Source organism: Scomber japonicus, chromosome 16 (genome assembly GCF_027409825.1).
Source record: "Scomber japonicus isolate fScoJap1 chromosome 16, fScoJap1.pri, whole genome shotgun sequence".
Taxonomy (NCBI): Eukaryota; Metazoa; Chordata; class Actinopteri; order Scombriformes; family Scombridae; genus Scomber; species Scomber japonicus.
The window spans coordinates 29,508,517-29,525,482 of NC_070593.1; positions in this window are offsets into that span (position 1 = coordinate 29,508,517).

Sequence of the window (16,966 nt, forward strand, 5' to 3'; positions counted from 1 at the left end):
AGTCTTTATTTAGAGAAGTGCTTGTAGGGTTATATTATATCATATTAATTAATATTAATATTATTATCATTATATTATTATTATTACTATTATCATCACTATTATTATAATGATGTTGCTATTACCATTATATTATTATTATTATTATTATCATCACTATTATAATTATATTACTATCATCATTGAATTAGTCCCAGATAGCAGAGTCATTGAAACAATGTTAAATCAACATTGTTTTGTCAACGTTAAGTCACTGAAACAACGTTGAACCAGGGCCTTTTCAAGGAATTTGGGGGCCCCAAACAAAATGGACTTGGAGGCCCCCCTACCACCGCCGCCCGCCGAGGCCGACACCCCTGGACCACAGCAAAAAAACCTACGCCTCACCATCCCACCCCGCCCGCCCAAAGCCTACAGGAAACACAGCATAGACACACTGTTGAAGTTCAACCACACATTATATCAATAAAATATTTCTTAATAGTGCAAATACTGCTTACAAATGTTGCATATAGGCCACTGCACACATAGTATGTTTACTTATTTTATTTGAACATTTGCAATCAACACATACAAAAAATTGCAAATTCGGTATTAAATATAAAATCCAACATAGATAAAAGTACACACACACACATATATAAGATTAACCTTTAAAAAATATGCAAATTATCTACATCTGCTGTTTGCGAGCCTTAGCTTCAGTAAAGGCAACCACAATGTCCTCCATGTCCAAAGACCGGCGAACATCACACTCAATTGACGTAACGGCCAATCCTGTGAGCCTCTCTTGGCTCATGGTAGATCTCATGTATGTCTTTATCAGCTTCAAAGCTGAAAAGCTGCGCACAGGGAGAGTCAGGAGTAGCTGCAAGGCAATGCTTAAATTACTGTAAAGATCCAGTAACTTTTCACTGTATATGTAGTTCAGCATGTCAAATGGGTAGGTGGCTACATGGTCTGGGAAGCCGAGTTAGCGGCCGAGTTAGCAGATGAGCTAGCCACCGAGTTAGCCGCCGAATTAGCCGCCAAGCTAGCAGCCGAGATAGCCGCCGAGCTAGCAACTGTGGGGGGCCCCATTGAGGGGGATTCCGATAACAGTGTCGCTGCACTTTCCTGCATTGACCATCACAGCATTTAAAGGGACGCGCACACAGTTTGTCGTTGCATTCAATTCATAACCAGTCGTTGTCTGGGGGCCCCCGACCAGCTTGGGGCCCAAGGCAATTGCTTGGTTTGCCTGTCCTGTTGCGACGGGCCTGCGTTGAACTCTGATGTTGATTCAACATCATTTTTGCACCCTCAATTAATATTGAAATGTTGATTTTCTAACTGAAGATCAACAGAATTTCAATGGTATTTCAACTAACACAAATGTTGAAACAATGTTGAAATTTCAACCTAACTATAGATCAACCTGCTTTCAATGATATTTCAATATTAAATATAATAATATTAAACTATAATAATTACTAAATATGCCTTTATAAAAATAGGCTAATAATACAAATCCTGCTTTATCTACAGTCAGGGTGTTATGGACATAGGCCTAAATATGATGGGCCTTATTAAACAGGTTTTTCTCTAATAGCAAATGACAATCCACACATTTTTTTTTAAACAGTCATTTATTTAATCAATAAATTTCACAGCTTCTAAGGGCGTCCAATCCCTCCTGACTGGTCTGGGGTGTAATGCAGCCTCTTCTGATCTGCCTGAGAAAAGGTTAATTCGTTTCCAGTCCCCATTTGTAGTGTCAGGGCATCTAAAACAGAAAACACAAGCAAAACACAAACTGTCAGTTAAATAGCTGTTACTGTACATGTCATTGTGCAAGTGGTGTGCAGATTCAGATATTAAAAAGAAACAAAAATAAGGCATAAAGTACTTTAAAGACTTGCTTACTTGATAAATGATGTGGATCAATGATCTGTAAAAAGGACAAAAAAGGTTAAGTAAACAGCAATTTAACATTAACAACCAACCACAGTCCTGATAACTCTACAACAAGTGTTTTTGTAACCATGGAAACACACAACGTGTACGTGAATCTGCTGTTACTGTGCATGTATTGTGACTTTATCTTTAACTTATAATATTCAATAAGTTATAGTAATCATTATGCCGATTGTATCCAAGCACCATCCATAGCTGTCATGTCGCTAGCGTAAATGCTAACTTCAGAAGAAAAGTGAACTTATCTTTTCTAATATCTCTGTAATTAACAAAATGGCTGCAAATTGGTCATATTGCTTTTAAATTGAGCGATAATATGGACTGTATGTATCCTCGATCGCTGATCCTAGATAACATTGTCCTCATACAGTTAAAAAGATAAGCTATCTTAGCGAGCTATGCTAATGCTAACGCTATGTATAAACTTCATCGATAATTTCACATCCTGTTTATTTAAAGCTAACATTTCGTCATTTTTAGTATATTATACTTATAAATTATAACTTATAAATTAATGGTAATGGTAAGCATACAGCATACGAATGACTGCATATAATGCTGCACTACCGTTTGGAGATCGGTCGACATTTCAGTGAATAATTCTATTTTTAGACTGTGGAGTACCTCTTACCTCCGTAGACATACATGTAGTACTGTCTCTGCTAACCCCGTACCAAGATGGCGGCGCTTTAGGCACACCTCTCCACAGTCAATGCGGCGTCTACGTACATATGTCTATGCTCCTGCATGCCTCAGCATGCCTCGGCTGAAAGGTGGGGGAGGGGGAGATCAGCCTGCTCTGTGACTGTGTGAGGAGCATAGACTGTGGTGAGGACCCGCAGCAGCAGAGCAGGTGAGGGGGGGGGGGGGGGAGCCCCTCCCCTTGATGGGCCATTAATTAAGGCTGAGGTGAAGGCAGAAAGGACACCACAGTATTCTGCTCTTCTCTGCTCTGACTCTCAGCCATACAGCCTACACTGTTTAAAATAAGCACATTTACATTTATCTCTGCACTTAACTATAAAATTAAAAAATGTCAACATTAAAATACGAATGTTAACATAAAAATAAAAAAAGTTAACATTAAAATAAAAAAGTTAACATTAAAATAAGAATATTATTAAAGTAAGACTTAACTATGTAACACCCAGTTTTCACTATATGTAAATCAGTAGGACGTTTTACTAAAGGAAAAGTAGTAATATTACACTGTATATAAATACTCAGTTAAGTATTAGTGCTGAACATACTTTAAGTACCAAAACTATTCATGATGCAAAATATCCAATTTCAGAATAATTATATGATTATATTATAATTATTATGGATCAATGTGTAATGTTGCAGCTGGTAAAGGCAGAGCTTTTAATGACTATAGAGCTGGGCTGAATTTCCCTCTGGGTATCAATATATTCTATATTGACCTATAATAGTACATAAACATTTATTCACTGATTATAGTGAAAATACTATATTTCCTCCTAAATTGCAATGGACTAGAAGAATAAAATAGCAGAATGTTCACTGGCCTTGTCTCTTTATTAATTGTATTTTACGTTTCACCCACCTTACTGGAACTTGGAGATTTTGTCTACTTTTTGAATTTTTCCTCACCCTGCAATACATGCTGATCTTTACTGTTATATGTTTAACTTGTTAATTACTCATGTTACATTGCTGTTGTATTGTAATTAGTATGCAGCGACAACACAAAACATATGTCATTGATTTTTTTGATAGTCTTCTTTAGTTGTTGATTCATCTCCGAACTGCATTGAAATTATTCAAGGTTTATGTGTCCCTGGTAAGGATCCTAAGGTCCATCACATGAGATCACTGACTTACTAGTATGTTAACTTATATAATATCAGCTAAATAACAAAGTGGTATAGCTGTATATTTACTTTGGTGAGTTATTGTGTAGACAGAGACTCCCAAGAACAAGCTGCATACCATTAGGGCACTAGAAGAGGGAATAGACCCAGAGCCTGAAGCTTATACACAAGGGCAGTGGTCGCCAACCCGTCGATCGCCATCGATTGGTAGATCTTTGAAACTTTCCCTGTAGATCCTGAAAATAATAGAAGAATAATCACACAAATACATTATGGCTGATTTATGTTCAGTTTTGCAAGCTCCTCTCTTTCACTCTATCTCTATCTCTCTTGATCCAGTCATGTATATTTTCAGCGTAACAGGCTGCATTAAATTGACCAATAAGATCACACAGCACATTTACTGTCACAAAATGACAATATACGGCACTAGCAGGTGATAGCCGATAGACTGCAATGTCGTTAGCTGGCATAGCAGAGGCTCCAAGAAAGAAGTCGAAAACGTATAATTTCCATCCAGAATGGGAAGAGGATTTTTTTTTCACCATGGTGAAAGACAAGTGTGTGTGTATGCTGTGCACCAAACTCTAGCACTGTCTAAAAGAGGAAATCTGGAGCGTCACCACAACACCAACCACGACAAATTCAAAGACAGCTTCCCCGCCAAGAGCGCAATCCGTGCTAGGAAAATTGCTGAGCTGAAAGCGGGATTGAAGGCCCAGCAGCCGCTTTTCACTAAACCTGCTGCTCAAAATAAGGCTACAACTGAAGCTTCATTTCGTGTAAGTCACCTTTTGTCTAAACACAAGAAGCCTTTTACAGATGGCGATTTATTCAAGGAGGCGATGGCCATCACTGCAGAGACAGTTTTCAACGGCTTCAAAAACAAAGACGACATCAAAACCGCGCTCCACAGTGTCCAGCTTGGCCCCAATACAGTGGCCAGGAGAGTCGAGGAAATGTCAGGGGACGTGGATCGACAAGTGCTAAAAGACTTATCACACTGTGAATATTTTTCACATCAGTTTGATGAATCCCTGGATGTAATCCAAATAATAATATCTGCACAGAGGTTGAGCAGGTGTAACTATTGCTATGTTGTTATTTGTACCAGTCTCTGCAGGATATAAACAGGCCCGGGGCAGTGGGGGCTTGGAAGCCATGATGACAGGGGGGCTGTTGTCTCCTGAGCTGCTACAGAGGGTGAATGTGGAGTTTGCTTAAATACAGGTCTGCTGCACACACACAGACACTGTGGCTGTGTGTGTGCCCAAAAGACTGAAGCACTTCAGAAATGCTATACTTTTTTAACAGTTGAATGTTTACAATCTCCTTTGTTGTTTACATAAAAGGTTATTTAGGCTTTTTAAATAAACATTTTTTGATTATGTATGTTACCTGTTAATTGTTTTTTACATATAAGTTCACACATGTTACGCTTTGTGGCACTCTGCACTTAAAAAGATTCATCTCAGTGGCCACTTTTTGAACACCACAATGTATTGAATAGAAATACAAATACTGTGAACAAACACTTTTTGACTTTTCATTAATATTTTTTCCTATTCAGCTACACAAACATCACATTTAAACTACTCAAAATTGTACTATAAATGAGAGTATCCCAGAGTCCTATGTACACCGTAGTAATTTATTGATATGCCGCATAATGTCCTCCTTTTTGGTGTTATGGAAATGGTCACCCTAGTGCAGTGGTCTCCAACCTTTTTAATCCCAAGATCCCTGAACTCCACCTTGGTGAAAGGCAAAATCTACCTATTGAAGCGTTGAAAGAAAAAGACAGCCCAGATTGTACTTCCAACTTGATGCCTTTTATAAATAAAAGGCAATTGTATTTGAATTACATGAAATGGTCCAACGTTTAAATGATCTAGATAGATAGACCTGGTCGATAGATATCTATTCTATCTATCGATGTATCTATCGATGTATCTATCGACGTATCTATCGATCTATCTATCTATCTATCTATCTATATATATATATCTATCTATCGATGTATCTATCTATCTATCTATCTATATTTCTATCTATCTATCTATCTATCTATCTATCTATCTATCTATCTATCTATCTATCTATCTATCTATCTATCTATCTATCTTAATTTCTATAAGACTAAATGATTATTAATTCTCAAATCTTTACTTTGAAAGGCACCTGGCAGACCTTCACACACACAGAGAAACACACAAAAAATGTGTCTATCAAACTAACTATCTATCTGTCTATCTATCTATCTATGTATCTATCTATGTATCTATGAATCTATCTATCTATCTATCTATCTATCTATCTATCATATTAATTTAATAAGACTAAATGATTATTAATTCTCAAATCTTTACTTTGAAAGGCACCTGGCAGACCTTCACAAACACAGACACACACACACAAATGTGTCTATCAAACTATCTATCTATCTATCTATCATCTATGTATCTATCTGTCTATCTATCTATCTATCTATCTATCTATCGATATATCTATTTATCTGTCTGTCTATCTCTCTATCTATCTATCTATCTATCTATCTATCGATGTATCTATTTATCTGTCTGTCTATCTCTCTATCTATCTATCTATCTATGTATCTATCTATCTATCTATCTATCTATCTAGATAGATAGACCTGGTCGATAGATATCTATCTTATCTATCGATGTATCTATCTATCTATCGATGTATCTATCTATCCATCTATCTATCTATCTATCTATTGAAGTTGATGTTTTATTGTTTTTATTATGTTTTATTGTTTTTATTACTAATATTATATGCAAACCTTGAGTGCCACTGGACTGCTGCCTGGATGAATACATGATTTACTTCCAGTGTTCAAAAGTCACCCTGATCATATTCTGGTTTTGATAATTGCACTAACACTAACTAAATTACTTTTACTTTTGCAGTATTCAGTTCATCTTAATAGTCAGTATCAAGTGTGACAGGAGATGTAAGCAGACAGACACACACAGAGCACAAGGCCGGAGCAACATGCACTACACTACAGCCCTTTACACACATACACTGTGCTAACACACACACACACACACACACCTCTGCATGCATTTGAGCATTATAGTAAGAGTGTCAATATATTGTTGTTATATAAGTTGTAAGTTGTTACATTATTTTCATATAGCCTTGAACTGTTGCATTGTTTAATTTGCTGAGTAGCCTATACGGGAAATGACTGTGATGATTAAAGGGAACTATGTTGCACTAATTAATAAGGGTTTTTATAAGTGATAAGAAGTGAATGCTTGCATTGTCTTAGCCAGAATCACACCACTGTACCAGAAGAAAAACACAAGGTTTCCACTGAAGTGGAAAAGTACAGAGAGTGAAAAGATGACCTTGAATGTGTTTTCAGCAAGTATGAGAAAGTAGGATGTTTGTCTCTTAACAGTTGTGTTTCAGGTTGGGCTCTAAGGCGTCACCACAACGGATGGAGTCAGATATTACGAGGCGAATGAATGACACGTCTTGAGCCAATCAGAAGAGGACGCCGCCTTGCGTTACACCTATTGCTCTGTACGCTTTAAAACACTGGGTCAGGGAAGAGATAGTTAGTCAGACTTCGTGAACTGATGAACATTCTGTTGCTTGTCAGGGATACTATAAGTCAGACCCAGAGCTCTGTAATATTGCACATTCTACTGGTGTTAAAATAAAACTGATTGTTTTGAACTAAAATGCTTCTCCTTATATTTCATTAAAAGAACACGCGAGGACAAACTGACAAACTCCTCAACAAAATGGTGACCCTGACGTGATGAAAAAGGAGAATTAGAAGGTGTGAAGGTGTGTTCCAGAACAACGGACGAGCAGCGCGAGTGACAGCAAAACTTTGTTGGCCAACGAAAAAAACTAAGGTAAGCAGACACCTGTTATAACAAAGTTCTGCAATTGGCAACAACTAAATTTGTTTTGAAGTCACTTGTGAGTAGTTCGTCCTAGAATAGTGTAAAACCAGTAAAGTGTGCAAGCATAGGTTTGCGGCTCCCATAAGGAGCGCGTGTAAGGGAACTCGCGGCAGCGAGCAAGCCCGAGGGGTGATTTCCCCGTGGCGGTTAGAGTCCCCACGAAAGCAGTAAGAACAGGTTAAGGTTTAGAGCCCTTTGTCCGTTAAGTCGGCATAAAAGCAGCAGCCTGATTGGCTAAGGTTTCGAGCCCTTTGTCCGTTAAGTCGGCATAAAAGCAGCAGCCCGATAGGCTGGGGTTTTGAGCCCTTTGTCCGTTAAGTCGGCATAAAAGCAGCAGCCTCATAGGTTCAGGTTTCGAGCCCCTTGTCCGTTAAGTCGGCATAAAAGCAGCAGCCTCATAGGTTTAGGTTTCGAGCCCCTTGTCCGTTAAGTCGGCATAAAAGCAGCAACCTCATAGGTTTAGGTTTCGAGCCCCTTGTCCGTTAAGTCGGCATAAAAGCAGCAGCCTCATAGGTTTAGGTTTCGAGCCCCTTGTCCGTTAAGTCGGCATAAAAGCAGCAACCTAGTGTAAATAAAAGTAGCGCTACATGTATAAAATGTCTATGTATATTGTGTGAATAACAAAGGAGGGAAATTGTGTGGGAGGTTTTTCAGTCACCGAGCTTTTAGTGAGATGCTCTGACATCTCGCTCGGAGGCTGCTCTGTGGGGAAAAGGGTGGTTGGATACGGGGAAAGTGTGTCTAAAAAGTTTTCGTGTAAAGCCTGGGATAGGACCCCCAGAGTGAGACCGGACTGAGGTTAGCTCAGCCTAGAAGCTTGTCTCACTGGGCAATGTTTTGCACGAAATAACTGACCAAGAGGAGTCATTCACACTGAACCTGTATGTGTTGTAATTATTATCTCTAATTTGTGCAGTAGTACGAAAACAGAAAAAGTGTGTTAACATGGACGGAGAGTTTGTGAGAGAGTGTGAAGAGTACGGGGGCTGTGCTCCGGACTGACTTGAAGGACAGTGGAAGTTGATAAGACAGCAGCTAGCTAGTGGATTTTCTTGCAAAAAGAGAGATAAGAGACTGAAAGAAGTGGATAGTATTTGGTCTTGGCTCAAGGAGCAAGGTCACATGCCTAGGGAGTTAGAGAAGACGCCATTGTTGTCATATCTGGCTAGGACAGAGAGGACTCTGCTAGCGGAAGTGAATGAGCACAGGACGAAGCAGCCAGGCAAGTTTGGGGTTAAAAAGAAGTGGGAGAGAGAGTTACAGGAGAAAGAAGATAAGCGAGCAGTAGTTCATAGTATGACTCTTGCCTGCATGGCAGTGAATAATTATTTGAACAGAGAAAAAATAAACACTCCGACTCAGACTGTGACTAAAAGTGGCCCACCAGAAGACGCAGTAGCAAAACCACTGTACCCAGACTTGACCCCACTTACCACAGTTGTGACAATCTCGACCCCTTCTCCTCCGCCTAAATATACAGAAAAATCTCAGAGCGTCATACAGGCCCCATTAATGGAGGTTTTAGGAGGAGTGCTTGATATTGAGCAGACTGAAGCTGCAGGGAAACAGTTAGATGACATGAGGAAGTCAATGGACAAGCAGAGAGAACAGTTTCATAAGGAGAAAGAAGTTACAGCTAGAAGGATATTAGATCTAGAACGATCATTGATTGACTTAAACAGGACTGAACCGCAGGCTCCTAGCAACCCCATGCCCCGTAGTGATCCATTTGATAACCCACTCTTGCGCATGCAAACCTCCACTCCAAAAATTGTAAAACCAAAAACTAAAACTCCGACAGGGACAGAGAAGCAGGGGGATGTGTGGCCTAGTACTGAACCATTTGCTGACAGGCAACAAAGATGCAAGGTGCAGTTTGCCACACAGGGTGCAGCCAGCGGTAGAAAAGAAGAGGAAGGGTCAGATGAGGAAGACAGGCAGTCACAGTGGAGCAGAGAGGAGGACGAGAGGGAAGACCTGCACAGATATGGGGAGGAAGAACTAGAGGAAGGAGATTGTAGAGGGGGAGAAGTAGCGTGTACCTTAAGGGGGGTGATGAGCTATACCGACCTTCACAGGGATAGATTCGAGAGTGAGCAGAAGCACGAGAGAGCTGAGATGAAGGCTAGAATGGAAGCTGCAGAGAGAGTTGAGTCCCCCATATCTAGTCGCACACGAACCCAGACACAGACAAAGTTAAAAACACATCACCCCAACCTGTTGCAAGCTACACCTAAAACTCCACCTGCAGCAGGGAATTTCCCTCTGCTAACTAAGGGGAACGGGAGCACAGTTTATCAGCCGTTCTCATTCACAGATATGAACTGCATTTTAGAGAAAATGCCTGCAGGGGCTCTCCCCAGCCACGACGCACTGCAAACATCTTTGTTCCGAAAAGCTATCTTAGACTGTATGCCTAAATCAGTACAAACACAGATGGCAGCAAATCCTGACTTACAAGGATGCACCACAGTACAGTGGGAAAAGCATCTAGTTCATCATGTACGGCAAGAGGAAGCGAAGCAAAAAGCGTTGGCTGATGAACAATCGGCTAACACAGCCCAGTTAGTTAAAATGCAACTAACAAATGAGCGTAATAAGCTCAACGAGGGCAAAAAGGGCCCTAAACAGATGGTGCAGCAACCTGTAGAGACTCCACAATCAGGTCCGCAGCAGATAGTGGCCCCTCCTGCGCCGGTGTATCCGCCCACGCAGCCTCAGTGGTATCCTGCCCGTTCTCAGCGTAGATCAGGAATAGGGAGGGGAGGATATAGGCCAGGGGGACAGGGACAAGGGAGAGGACAGCAGCAGAGATCCAGGGCGTGCTGGTATTGTCACCAGGAAGGTCACTGGGCTAGAGATTGTCCCACCAATCCAACCCCAGGTTATTATGAACCCCATCATAACCATGGTCCGCCCCCATAAGCTGCACGTCAACATAACCCCCACCAAGCCCCTAATGCGGCTACCGCCCCCAGAGGCAGTCAGTACCCTGCCCTCAGCCCCCACAACGACCCCGATCTCTATCCAACTCCTGAGTGGATAGACCCACCTCATGGACAATGAAGATGCCCAGGAGCCTCTGAGATAGGGCTGGCAGATCCCTATCTTTCAGTCAAAATATTGGAGAGAAATTTGCCGTTTCTCGTGGACTCTGGGGCAAGGTACTCTACACTTAACTGTGGCGTGCCTAATTCCAAAATGACTACAGACACTGTTGAATTAACTGGCTTCTCGGGACAACCTAATCTGCTGCCTTTAACCGCTCCTTTACCTACACTGATAGCTGGACAATGTTTCACTCACAGATATGTATCTTCCCCTCAGTGTCCTGTCAATTTGATGGGAAGAGACTTACTGGTGTGCAGTGGAGCCTCTATTTTGTGCGGCCCTGATGGCCTAGTGGTTACATTTCCTAATGGAAAGTCTTTTAACTGTTCAGTTGGACAGATTTGATCGCATTCCCAGATGTTTTTGGCTCCAGATAACTCACCAGGGGCTGAGGGGCAATGGGCAGACATTTATTGGGGGTTGGTACAGCCTGAAGAGTCAAAAGGGGGTGGGGTGCATTCTCTGTACACCGAATGGAAAACCTGGCTGCACATGTTACATCCGTACGCTCCCCCACCTGATCCTCTCCATGTAACTCTGTTCTATGATCGCGATGAGAATTGGGTGTATCATGAGGCCTTTATGGATGTGGAGGGTAAGGGGTCGGAGGTGACATCCACCTGTTTGTTTGCGGGTCCTGAGGGAGTGGCTGCTGCAGTAACCTTACCCTATGAATTAATAAAAATTTATGAAATGGCTGCTGAAGCAGCCCCGCACATCACTCTGGCCGTACATGCTGATCATCAAGCCAAAGAATTAGGTCCCATGACAAAAAGACTGTTAAAAGTCTCTGATTGGGTTACAACACAGATCCCACAGCTTTCATACTCTGAGTCTGAAAAAGCTTACAAAATCACCAAAACAGCAGTAGATACTGTTCTACTGGAGCAAAGGCAGATCGAACGATTTCATGGCAGAGAGAAAACTGATCATCCTGACTCCTCTAGTATGCTAGAGGCTCTGCCACCTTCTCTGTGGTCATCAGGACCGACAGATGTTGGATTTTGCTCCACTATTGATCCTATCACTTTTGATGTTAAGCCAGATGCAGGACCTATTTGGTTAAACCAGTATCCCCATAAACAGGTAGCTGAAGAGGGTATTGCAGACACCATTGAGGGTTTGTTAGCTGCTGGTGTGCTAATTGACAGCAGTAGTAATTGGAATACACCTATTCTACCTGTGGAGAAGCAAAACACTGGCAAATTTCGTATGGCTCACGATTTACGCAGCATTAATACCATCATCACCACAGCTACATTGCCAGTACCCAATCCATACATTGCTCTGTCCAGAGTTACTCCCTCTCATCAGTGGTTCACGTGCATTGATTTAGCGAACGCATTTTTCTGCCTTCCCCTTGCCCCAGCCTTAAGACACATTTTCTCATTCACATATCAGGGTCGACAGTTCACATACAGCAGACTCCCACAGGGTTTCATTTTGTCACCAGGGATCTTCAACCATGTGTTGAAGGATCTCCTTGCAGGAGTTGAGCTACCACAGGGCTCTGTGTTAGTACAGTATGTTGATGATCTATTGATAGCTTCCCCCTCACCATCAGTGTGTCTAGCAGCCACAGACGTGGTGTTGCGCAGATTGTTTGAAGTAGGGTTCAAAGTCTCAAAGAAAAAGCTTCAGTGCTGCAGACAGTTGGTTTCCTTCTTGGGTCGTGTTATCTCAGGGAAAGGTACAGGGGTGTCCCCAGCACACAAAGACTCAATCCTACACCACACAAAACCACAAAAGGTCAAAGACATGCTTTCTTTTCTAGGCCTGACAGGATATAGCAGACATTTTGTACCAGCCTATGTTGAACTCACTGCACCACTACGCGCTATGGTTAATTCCAAAGGCATGCGTAACCTCACAGCCACATTAGAATGGGATGAAGTTGCTGAGCGGAGTTTTATAACTCTCAAACAGCTCATGTCAAATGCCATTGCACTGGCTGTGCCAGACTACACACTCCCGTTCTATTTGGATGTTTCTGAAAAAACACGCTCTGTTAACGGAGTGCTTTTTCAGAAAAAGGGGGGTGATAGAAAGATACTGACATATGCAAGCGTCACGCTAGATGCAACAGAGAACAGACAACCACCATGCACAAGACATGCAGCAGGAGTGGCAAAAATTTTGAACAAAACAGCACACATTGTTATGGGACATCCAATAACAGTACTCACCACACATAGTGTAGTGGCATATGTGAACTCACAAGCATTCACTATGACCTCACTAAGACAAACAAGGCTTGAAAAAACCCTAACTGCACCACACATAACATTCACACATGAGGGTATTAACATGGCAGACAATATGGGAGAAGGGGAACCCCATGTATGTGAAGAAAGGGTGCAGAAAGATGTCAGGATAAGATCAGACTTACAGGGAGAGCCAATAGATAGAGCTGAGGAGACATTGTTTACTGACGGCTGTTGTTTCAGACATCCAACAGAAGGTCTGAAAGCAGCATGGGCGGTAGTAAGAACAACACCAGCAGGGTTTGAGACAATACTTTCAGGGAAAGTGAAAGGCAAAGAGTCAGCACAACTAGCAGAGCTACAAGCAATGATAGCAGCATTAGAATGGTCTGAGGGAAAGAGCGTTAACATCTACACAGACTCAGCATATGTTGTAGGAGCAATACATGTGGAACTGAGCCAGTGGATGAGAGCAGGATTTCTCACAGCCTCTAAAACCCCTATCAAACATGAAAAAGACATCAAACGACTGACAGAAGTCTTAATGAAACCCAGACTGATTGCAGTAATTAAATGCAAGGGACATGACAAAACTGACTCACTGACTGCAAAGGGAAATGACGCAGCTGACCAGGCAGCAAAACAGGAAGCAGGATATGGTGTGCAGTACACTATGATACAGTCAGAAAAGACTATACATGATTTGGTGCTTTCCCCTTGTCAGGAAGATGTAGTAGGATTAGAACAAGAAAAAGCTTCTCCTCAAGAGAAGAGTGTGTGGATAAATAAAGGAGCCAGAAAGAGTGAGGGAATTTGGAGAGCACCGGATGGGAGGCCAGTACTTCCTCCGGGACTCACCTCAGCTGTGCTCCAGGAAGCACATGGGTTAACTCATTGTGGCAGTACTCAAATGAAACATCACCTGACTCATTGGTGGCATCCTTATCTGTCAGGTTCACGCAACCTAAAACACTTAAAATATCAAACAAAGGAGAGAAGACAACAGGATTAGAGTTTTTACTTGCAAGGAGAACGGACAGAGATCTGCTCAGTTAAGATCTCCAACCCGCTCTGAGCAAATCTTGCCGAACCCTTTGTTTTTATTGCTTTCAGGGAGTCCCTAATTTACATAGTCATTTTTGCTCTAAAGGGTGGGGGTCACACATCGGTCACAAATAGGTCACTGATCGGTCGCTGGTCTGCTTCGGGTGGACACACACACTTCAAAGACATTCTCAGCAGGGTTACAGATTGGCCACAGATCTTCAGATAGACGTCCTGAGCAGATCCTGAGCAGGGTCACAGGTCCTGAAAAACAACTTTAAAACAGCATGCTTGTAGACTATAAAGACTAATGATTATAGAAAGGGTAAATATGGGATAACTTATATATAATAATTCCAACATTATCTACCTGCAGCAATTGAAAATCACATCAGAGAGTGCAGCACATGTAAGGCCTATAATGTAAAACCAACTATCAAACCACACCAAGGCAAATTTCCATTACCTCCCCTGCCAGGACAGGAAATCATTATTGATTACACAGACATGTTGATCAATGCTAGAGGGTACAGGTACCTCTTGGTAGCAGTGGATGCATACACTGGCTGGCCTGAGGCTGTACCTACAAAGAAAGAGGATGCACTCACAGTAGTCAAATTCTTACTGAATCAGTACATCCCCACACATGGATTTCCCAAAAAGATAAGATCAGATAACGGCACACATTTCAAGAACAAACACCTACAGGCCGTAGAAGCTCAGCTAGGCCTAAAGCATGCTTTTGGGACTGTATATCATCCCCAGTCTCAGGGCAAAGTTGAAAGGACGAATCAGACCATAAAAGGAAAAATTGGGAAAATCTGTGCAGACAGTAAGCTTAATTGGGTGGATGCTCTACCTATAGCTTTGATGTCAATCAGGAGCTCAGTAAACTCTATTACAGGATTTACACCATATGAACTTATGTGTGGACAACAATTTCCAGGACCTGGAGCTGGTGGTGTAATCTGTCAAACCACTCCATTTCTAGAGTATAAACCGTACTATGACCAGCTCACTGCACTTGTCTCAGTCTTCTCCAAACAGGTTGCTGAGATAAAAGGGGGAGAGGAAAAAGCGCCTCCACCGAGAGACACCAAGTGGGTTCTGCTAAAAGTCTTTAAGCGGAAGTGGTCGGAGCCAAGGTGGACCGGACCATATCAGGTGACAGAGAGGACATCCCACGCTGTTCGGCTGAAGGGCAAGGGAGAGACCTGGTTTCACTGGTCGATGTGCACGGCAACTGATCCACCAACCAGGACCATGGAAGAGATAAGAAAAGACCTAAAAGAGCTGTCTTAGATTGCTAAGAAGTCAAGAGACATTGTTATCATTTTTTATTATTACTTAGCTATTGCCAAAATAGAAAGTGTGAGTCATTAAATGAGAAGGCATAACACATCTTACGTTGAGAGAGGTTCTGCTCAGCTACAAGGATAAGAATAGGACTCCACTAGAAAGAGCTATTTAGCATACTTTTTATTTTTTCCCTTTTAGACCTATGTCAGTCCAATATACTCCTTATCCTCCAAACAACATTCCCATCTGTCAAACTAGAGGAGGACAGGCTTTGATACAGTGGTCTGAACAACAGCATAGAGAGTACATAAAGAGCAATAGACAAGGTCGTGTTCTTTTTGTCTTAATCATATTTTTCATTATTGTGCTTATCATCACTTTAGCATTATATTGGACACACAGATATAGCAAGTAATCATGTGCATCCCCCAAACTAAGTGGGGATGGATTGGTGTGTTTGTTTTGGCTGCTCTGATCATTGCAGCACCTCCACTGTGGTGGGAGTTTCGGCACAGGATGGAAAGAGATCCAGCTGCTCCACCTGAACCACTCACCAACCCAGGCATTCGAGGATCAGGTCCAGCATCCCACACACACGCACATGTAGCTTGCAAGGGAGACACACACTCCACCTCACACCTGAACCGTTCCAGACGCGCTACTCCTGTACAACCAGCTAAAACTAATGATGGGTGCCTAAGAAAGTATGGAGGGATAGAATTGAACTATACAATGGGATCGCGAGTGACATTTCAATTTGATTTATGTAATGTGATTAAATGTGGGAGGTATAAAGCGGGATGGAGAGGGTATAATTTATACCTCTGTGGGGATAGTAAGGTACATGAAGATTGTGTAAAGAGAGACAGCAGGGCTTCCTATTGGTGGGGCGAAAGGGAATGGTGCTCTTGGTGTATGGTGTGGAAATATACTGGATCACGTTGGAGGCCAACATTGTCTTGTGCTAAAGATAAGGGGAAGATCAGCAAGATTGATTTTATTAGAGGTCAACTCCAAGCTGACTCTACGTCCACAAACCCACTGCTTTTGACTATACATGACTTATGGGACGACCCCTTCATGACCAAAAATTACAAAACACCTAAAAAGTTTTATATAATTTTAGGAGTGGATCAATCCGGACCTGACTCCATGGGATTGGTTAAAGTGAACCTCCTCGAGCCTCCACCCAAAAATAAGACCACCACAACGTCCACCAGTGCACCCGAAATTCTCCCCAGCCAAAGCAAAGGAGTGGTAACTATTGATTACAGCAAATTAAGTACTAGAGATATTGTTACGTTAGCAACCGGCTACACTGATAAAAATATGTGGCTGGACTGGATGACTGTTACTGCATCATCAATGAATATGACTAACTGTGTGGCATGCTCATCAGCCAGACCAACCTTATTCACCACTCCAGCTCCACTCTATCCCCAGGAAGACCCAGCAGGTTTCCACTGCATGATGTCTCTCACCATGCAGAAGAACCCACCCGACTGTAGTACTCTGAATGCCATATTCCCAGCGGTAAAGAACTCCACCATCCCACCAGTCTTTACTC